The following is an 8,373-nucleotide window of genomic DNA, read 5'->3' as shown; positions in this document are numbered from 1 at the left end:
CAAGCGTCGGGCAACGTGGGGATACCCCGGCCATGCCTCATCATGGACGGCCAAAGCGAATATTCATGGTGAGAAGATCATGCCGTGTTGAAATGGAAAGTCCTACCCCACCCGCTGCACTCTCCAGACATTGCTCCTTCTGATTACCATTTGTTCCGGTCGATGCAGCATGGCTTGGCTGACCAGCACTTCTCCAATTACGACGAACTCAAAAAATGGGTCGATGAGTGGATAGCGGCCAAACAGGCCAATTTTTGGCGCGATGGTATCTATGAATTGTCTGAAAGATGGAAGAAAGTTGTGGCTAGCGATGGGCAATACTTTGAACAATGAATGTATAACCAATTTTTCACAATAAAGCTTCAAATTTAAAGAAAAAACCGACAGAACTTATTTGTAGGCCCTATAAGTGCAAGCTCTGCATTCACACCAGTTGATTCGAGGGCTATCTAACACCTCCATACCAACTAGGAGGTGTGGCGAGTTGTATAGCGCAACTTAACGTTTGCACCAACAAGGGGCTCTGCCCGCGATATGGGCACAACCGCTATAAAACTCCTGCTCCTACCGCAAATAACCGGGCCGAAATCATATCCTCCAGCAACTATCCTGGAACATATGCGCTCAGAGAGGCATCCCGGTTCCCGTGGTACCAGACAACCGGTGGTACATTACGGCCATACACTGTCGTTTCGTGGACTTCCATAAATATTTCCATGTTGAAGTAGGAATAGAATCTCAGGTCGTCAATAAATCGTTTAAGGCCTGTATTGGTTCGGCACAATTCCTAGCCACTTTTTTTTTCAGTATAACCCAGACATAAAGGGACTTATGCTTATTTCAATATGTATTTAGCTGTTATTCACTGCGTAATGGGGCGTAATGCACTCCTTGTCCTCTTGGGATGACCCACTCGTCAGTTATCTTAGGAGAGTGGGTTCCACTGCCGGGCGTAGCTAACAATGGGATTGTCGCCCTTCCTTAATGTATAATCTATCCAATGCCCCTTCCGTCTTGTGATCTGCTCGTCCACAGGTAACGGGCGTGTGCGAAGACGAAGTTCTTTGTTTGAAATAGTATCAGGCCAGGGTATTCCCATGCGGAAAACTGTTGACGAATGATTGGGAGCTTTTGAGTAACAGAGGTTATCATTTACCGGGTGCTACTCACATATAGCGACACAGAAAGAATACGTAGTGTCTGCGGCTTTGCGACAAAAGCAACATTTCAGTCACCTTGTCCAGTGATAAGGGAGTATTTACTATTATCTAGTATTTTTCAAAATCTTAAAAAACGCTGAAAAGGAAGAAGGAGCGGATTTCATCCCATTATCGCCGGTAATAGATCTCTAGTTTGCTTTATCTTCCGTGAAATTCTTTTTTATCGATTTTCCTGGTAAGGAATACAGTTGTCCTATCGAACTACAGCAGTAGTCCCCTTGTTTTCTGCTGGAATGTTTTCGTGAATGTGACTTGGTTTGCTATAGTTCAATCAAGAGCTCTGTTAAGGTCCTGTGAGAACACGCGCTGGTCGAAGGCAGCGTAGAATCTCCAAAACAAACAATGAAACATTTCTCGAAACTTCAACATATAACTCTAACATTAATTACTAGACAAAATGCCAATAAATTGCATAAGTTCGTGTAGAGGCTGATCAGTGGATAAATTCAGTAACTTTCCGACAAGACGGACCTCTCGTACTTTATAAAGGTGTTACATCAAATGTACGGTGATCGCGAAGCGTAGTTATGTTAAGCTCATTAATTCTATTAAAACCTGACTTCTGTTTTCCGTGTAGGGTTATCAGCCCTACCCAACCCCCAACCTGGAGGCCCAGGTGACACAATTTTTCCTGTTTTAGGCGCGGGAGACTCGCCTTCATTCTTCTCCATCTGCCGCTTTTCGTTAAGAAAGAGCTCCCAGCGCTTATCACGTGAAGGTATCGATAGCGTTTGGTAGTAGAGCTATTGGTGCTGGTTCAGCAGGCGTTTCACAGGTTTTATGCTCCATCGTGGGTACCAATCCACGTTTCGCCCTAGAACTTATATTACCCTCTGACCACCTAATATTATATTTATATCTATTAACCTTGCAAATACCGATATTTCGGGAACCACTTGTTCCCTTTATCAGTGCCACAAGTCTGACACTTCTATGATGAAGGAACTGATGCTTTCCGAAATATCGGTATTTGCAAAGCTAATAAATATTACTAGAGGAAAGAAAAGGCAAATCTTAATTATTTCAAAGTAGAGAAGTTTATAGCTATTTTAACCAAATCCACGGGCTATGTCGCTGTTCGCCACACTACCCAATTTTCTGTATAGTACAAACAGATACGCATTTTCCCAAGTGTTCTTGCATTTTCCTTTGTCGTACCTGTGAGGGTACCCATATTTAGTGTGCCGACAGGTATTTGTGAGGTTTAAAGAAGACCAAGAACTTTTATTTGACTCTCTGTGGTAAACGCCCTATTGTTCTGCTGAGGTTTGATTTTGTTAATCATCACCCAATACGGAGTCTAGTTGGATACCCACGGAGACAATGTACGCAACTCCGAGCACTCAGGCCATTGTTGGGCCCATTGTACTATCCTTGTAAATCGCCTATTCAATGGCTTCCCGCCTAAGGCGTTCGCAGGCTTTAGCGAATCAGAGAACATTCTCTTCATTGAAGAAAACCATGCCAAGGTGTCTTCGTCTGAGATCTGAGGGGGCCGGGCAGCTGCATAAAAAATGCAGGACCGTCTCCTCCTCCTCCTCACATTGGCTGTACATAGCCGAAACTACCACGCCAATCTTTTCCATATGGTAGTTTAAGGAGCAGTGTCCCATTAAAAGCCCCACTAGGGTTTTCATGTCCCATTTCTTAAGGAACAACAAAAATGCCGCTCTAGTGACCCTAGGCTCTTTTACAAGGATTTTCGTCTGCCGGCAAGAGTTCAAATTTCTCCACTTGGGTGCGTGAACTCTTGCAATTTCACCCTTCAGAATAGACTTGACATAGATGGCCGGATTCCAAAAGCCCACCATTGTGGATCTAGACCCTCGGCGAGCCAGTCTGTCAGCCTCCTCGTTACTAGCGATGTTAGAGTGCCCCAGCACCCACATCAGGAATGTTTCGTTCAGTCGGCCAAGTTTGAGCAGCATTTGATGACAAGTCTACACTAACTGGGTTGGTATGTCGTTGTCGTTTAGTGCTGATAATGTCGCCCGACTGTCGGAACAGATTCGAATGATGCGACCCCTCCAGTTTTGTAGCAGACATTCTTCATCATTCACTTCATCATAGTAGTTGTTATCGGTTGTGATTTTCGACCCTAGATAGGAGAAATTGTCAACGGTCTCAAAGTTGTATTCTCCTATTCTTATTCTTGTTCGTGTTTGACCAGTACGGTTTGATGTTGTTGGTTGATTCGTCTTCGGTGCTGACGTTGCCACCATATATTTTGTCTTGCCTTCATTGATTTGCATCCCAAGATCTCGCCTGCTCGATCTGGATGAAGGCAGTTTGTACGTCTTGGCCAGTAGTTGCGTGGACTTGAAGAGGATCGTACCTCTTGCATTTACCTCAGCATCACGGATCACTCTCTCGAGGGCCAAGTTAAAGAGGACGCATGATAGCGGATCCCCTTGTCGTAGACCGTTGTTGATGTCGAATGGTCTTGAGAGTGATGCTTCTGCTTTTATCTGGTCTCGCACATTGGTCAGGGTCAGCCTAGTCAGTCTTATTAATTTCGTCGGGATACCGAATTCCCCCATGGCCGTGTACAGTTTTACCCTAGCTATGCTATCATACGCGGCTTTAAAGTCGATGAACAGATGATGCAACTGTTGTCCATATTCCAACAGTTTTTCAATCGCTTGCCGCAGAGAGAAAATCTGATCTGTTGCTGATTTGCCTGGAGTGAAGCATCTTTGATATGGGCCAATGATGTTCTGGGCGTAAGGGGCTGTCCGGCCTAGCAAGATAGAGGAGAATATCTTATAGATGGTACTCAGCAACGTGATACCTCTATAATTGCTACACTGTGTGATATCTCCCTTCTTATGTATGAGACAGATAATGCTTCGTTGCCAATCGTCAGGCATTGATTCGCTGTCCCATACCTTGAGCACAAGTTGATGAACCACTTGGTGTAACTGGTCGCCTCCATATTTAACCAATTCAGCTGTAATTTCATCGGCTCCTGGCGACTTATGATTTTTTAGCCGATCTGTTTCTCCTAAACTTGGTGGTGGCAGTATTTGTCCGTCGTCTTCAATTGGCGGGACCTCCAACTCGCCGATGTTCTGGTTGTTCAGTAGTTCATCAAAGTACTCAACCCATCACTATAATATGCCCATTCTGTCGGAAATCAGATTTCCCTCTTTGTCTCGGCAGGATGAGCATCGAGGTGTATAAGGCTTCATCCTGCTGACTTGTTGGTAAAACTTGCGCACCTGGTGCGGTTGCTCCCTGTACTTTTCTAGTTCACAGACTTGTTGGTTCTCCCAGGCTTCCTTTTTCCGTCTGTCAAGTCGCTTCTCCGCTCGACGGAGTTCGTGATAAGTCTCTGCGAGTGCCCGCGTTCTTTGAGAATGCAACATTACTCGGTATGCAGCATTCTTCCGTTCCGTTGCTAGCTTACATTCATCGTCAAACCAGCCGTTCCGACTCCTTTTGCGGCTGGGGCCAAGTATGTTTGTGGCCGTATCCATGATAACGTTCTTCAGGTGATTGTGAAGATCATTTGTTGATGCTTCATCTCCAGGTCCTCTGTTGACTGCGGGTATTGCGGCATTCATATCCCTCTTATAGGCGTCGCGGAAAGTTGTTTTGTGGATGGCTTCCATGTGGTACACCAATCTAACAACAGAGAAAGGACATTAGCGTGGAACAGTCTTAACTTGATTTTGATTTTGGTGTTGATATAATTGCATTTCCAGATTTAAGTTAAGGTAGGGAAATGGATCTTGCACTGCTAATGCGTCGAGTAATATCCGGTACATTGCCAATGTCGACAGAAACCACGCTTCCTAAATATACAAATTAATCAATATCTTCGGTGCTCTGCTAAATGATGCAGATAGCGTATCGGAGTTCGACTGCCTCACGCCCACCATCACTCGCAGCGTTCAACAAAGCCCTCATTCCCTTCCGATCATCGATCCGTACCAACGATTCTGCAGTTAGATCTTGTAACCCCGAGAAAAATGTAAAAAAGTATTTTTGATTGTGGTCCAATGCTCATCGATCTTCTCAAGCGAGTTGCTGAGTGTATCTGCGGTCGGATCAGCAAGATATCTCTCTCATTGTCGAGCGATAGCTGAATTATATAAGCGGTCGATGTTGAACGCAAGCTTGCGATGATTATCCCTCTCAAGGCCGATGTCAGCGTCCCTCTTGTTACTCTCTCTGCACACCCAGAAGTCAACTCCTCAATCTACTACTGATCGCAAAATGGTCAATCCGGTTGCTGATACAGTGTCGGCCAATTAAAATGCAACTGACCTTATGGCAATCTCTGTGCTCGAATAATGTGCCACCCATGCCGAAACGATGGAAACTGCAAAAATCCACGGGAGAAAGAAACAATAGAAAGTTGGCGAAATTGACCTTGAAGTTCCGCTCGCAAATATTGAAGCTCCATCGAAGTATTTCGTAGACACGCGCTTGTTTGCTCCTTTGCTAGCCAGGCTCGGGAATGTGGGGTGGGGATGCTTTAAGCACCTCGATCCCTCACGTGCCATTATACAAAACTTATCGTCAACATCCGCGTATATCACCACATATAATAAGTGGTGCTTACCATTCAAATAGTACCGATTTCTTCAGGAACTTTTCTTGAGATTTCAGAGATAAACCACGCACCTTAGCCTTTGACATTATGATTAATTTCCCTTGACGGCATCCTTGCACTTCAGGGAGTCGTGTTTCAGATCCATGTTGAACTCGGCCATCGCCGTTGCTCCGACTTCACACTCCCCTTGCACCCACCAATTAGTAATTTTCATCAGCTGAGCTATTCCCGGAATCACTGCGATCGACCGAGCGAATCAATAACTAAGGAACTCCTTCACAAACACCTTCCTTCTTCAACGGTCAAGAAGAGTGTCCTCCAATCAACCCTTCCACATTCTATTGGTCCAGCTGATCACCAGTTCACCTTCATCAGCCTGTCCAGGCCCGACAATTTTCACTCACCCAACCGCAACCTTGAACTTCCCTTTCCGTCTTCCGTCTTCCAAGTCCAATTATATAAAATTTTTCGTATTGCTAAACGCATTTACATTCTCTCCATCCAGAGGCACAACGTTAGACATTCAATCATAGTAAAAAAGTTTGCCTTAACTTTGTCCGGTCAAAGTTCAGCTTGTTAGGTATCATGGAATTATTATGTAGGGTAGGGTAGGTATCAGTGGCCGCTCCGAGGAGCCCAATTAGCGCTTTGGTGCGTCGTTTTGATGCCATAAACTCCTAAGATCGTGACTGTTGTTATGGAAGCAGGAAGGCAGAGTCCAGAGCCAGCCCGTAGCATTTACGAAAGAAAGCAGCTCTCGCACCATGCAGCTAGAAATCTCTCTGAGGTCCCCAAAGAATGGTTTACCGAGGGTCCGTAGCCTGACTCTAGCTAGAGCTGGGCACTCGCAGACAAAGTGCATGAGGGTTTCCCTTCCTTCTCCGCAGCTTCGGCAATGCGAATTGTAGGGTATGCCGAGCCTAGCGGTATGGTCCTCCATGGGCCAGTGCCCCGTACAGACCGCCATAATCTTGAATGCATTTGCACACGTCTGGCACAGGAGCTCTCGTAATCGGGCTATGTTATAAGCGGGCGAAATTCTCCTTGACTTGGCACAGCTCGTAAGCTTTCGCTATCTTAGGCCTGCGGCTGCTAGGTAGTGCGAGTAGATGCGACCCCCGACAGCCGCCAGCGGAACACCGACTGTATTCGCTGAGGGGTTGCCAAGAGCAGAGCCTTGCCTGGCCAATCGGTCAGCCCGCTCATTCCCCAATATGTTCCTATGCCAGGGAACGCAGAGGAGAGTGACCATGAGCGTGCCGTCCAGACGGTTCAGCGCGTCTCTGCACTGCCCCACCAGCCTGGAAGATGTCGTCGCTGAGTACAAGGCCTTGATGGCCGCTTGGTTGTCGGTAAGAATGGCTATGTTACGCTTGGGGCTCGAATCTCGCTCCAGCCATCGGCAGACTTCCAATATCGCCAATGCTTCCACCTGGAGTACACTGGCGAAACCTGGGAGACCATACGATTTGGATACACTGTGTGTATTCAAGAAAAACCCCGCGCGGACTTCACAGACCATCTTGATCCGTCCGTAAAAAATACTGTGCCATAATCTTGCAACACACCGCCGGTCAGCAAAGTTTCTCGTGAAGTTCAGCTTGCGTGTGGCATAGTTCGTGGGGGATGCCCAGATTTCTCGAGGCATTTCAGGCCATTGGACTTCGCTGCCCAGCATCCGGACTCACGTAGTCTGACGGCACTGCACGCTGCAACATATTTAATGTGGAGGTCTAAGGGGAGGAGATGCAGGAGTACATGCAGAGCATCTGCCGGGCAGGACTGCAGAGCCCCAGTAGCACCCGCACACGCGGTTCTCTGAATCCTATTAAGATTCGTTCTATTGTATTTTTTCTTCAAAGCCTGCCACCATACAATAGAGCCGTACGTTAAGATAGGACGCACTACAGCGGTGTACATCCAGACAACCATCCTCGGCCGGATACCCCATTTCTTTGCAAAGGTTCTCTTACAGGCATAGAAGGCTATACAGACCTTCTTAACCCTCAGTTGTATGTTCAACCTCCAATTTAGCTTAGGATCCAGGATTACACCCAGATACTTTACATTAGAGGAAAGAATCAATCTTTTTCATTCAGCCGTGGTAGATGGAATTCATGTATCCTTGTCTTGGTGGTGAATAGCATCAGTTGCGTTTTGGTTGGGTTTATGCTGAGTCCGCATCTTGCGGCCCACAGGCACACCTTTCGCAACGCTCCATCCATGATGTCGCTCATAATGGACAGAAACATCTCTGATACTAATATCACCAAGTCGTCGGCATACGCCACCACCTTCACCCCGCTGCTGTCCAATGTACGTAAAATTTTGTCCATTACTATTAACCAGAGCACCGGTGAGATGGCGCCACCCTGGTCAAGTGGTTGCCTCCCAGATCGGACTGGATTATCCTGGTACTCAGTATGGATATAATCCAATGCGTGGGTTGCCCCTCCAATCCCATACCGGTCAAGGCTTCCTTGATGGCGTTGGTACTGACGTTGTTAAAAGCTCCCTCTATATTCAAGAAGGCAGCAAGGGTATACTGCTTGTACTGCAGCGACCGCTCAACCGTACCAATTACCTCGTGGA

Source organism: Hermetia illucens, chromosome 4, assembly GCF_905115235.1.
Source record: "Hermetia illucens chromosome 4, iHerIll2.2.curated.20191125, whole genome shotgun sequence".
NCBI lineage: Eukaryota > Metazoa > Arthropoda > Insecta > Diptera > Stratiomyidae > Hermetia > Hermetia illucens.
Note: the sequence above shows the minus strand (reverse complement) of the source record.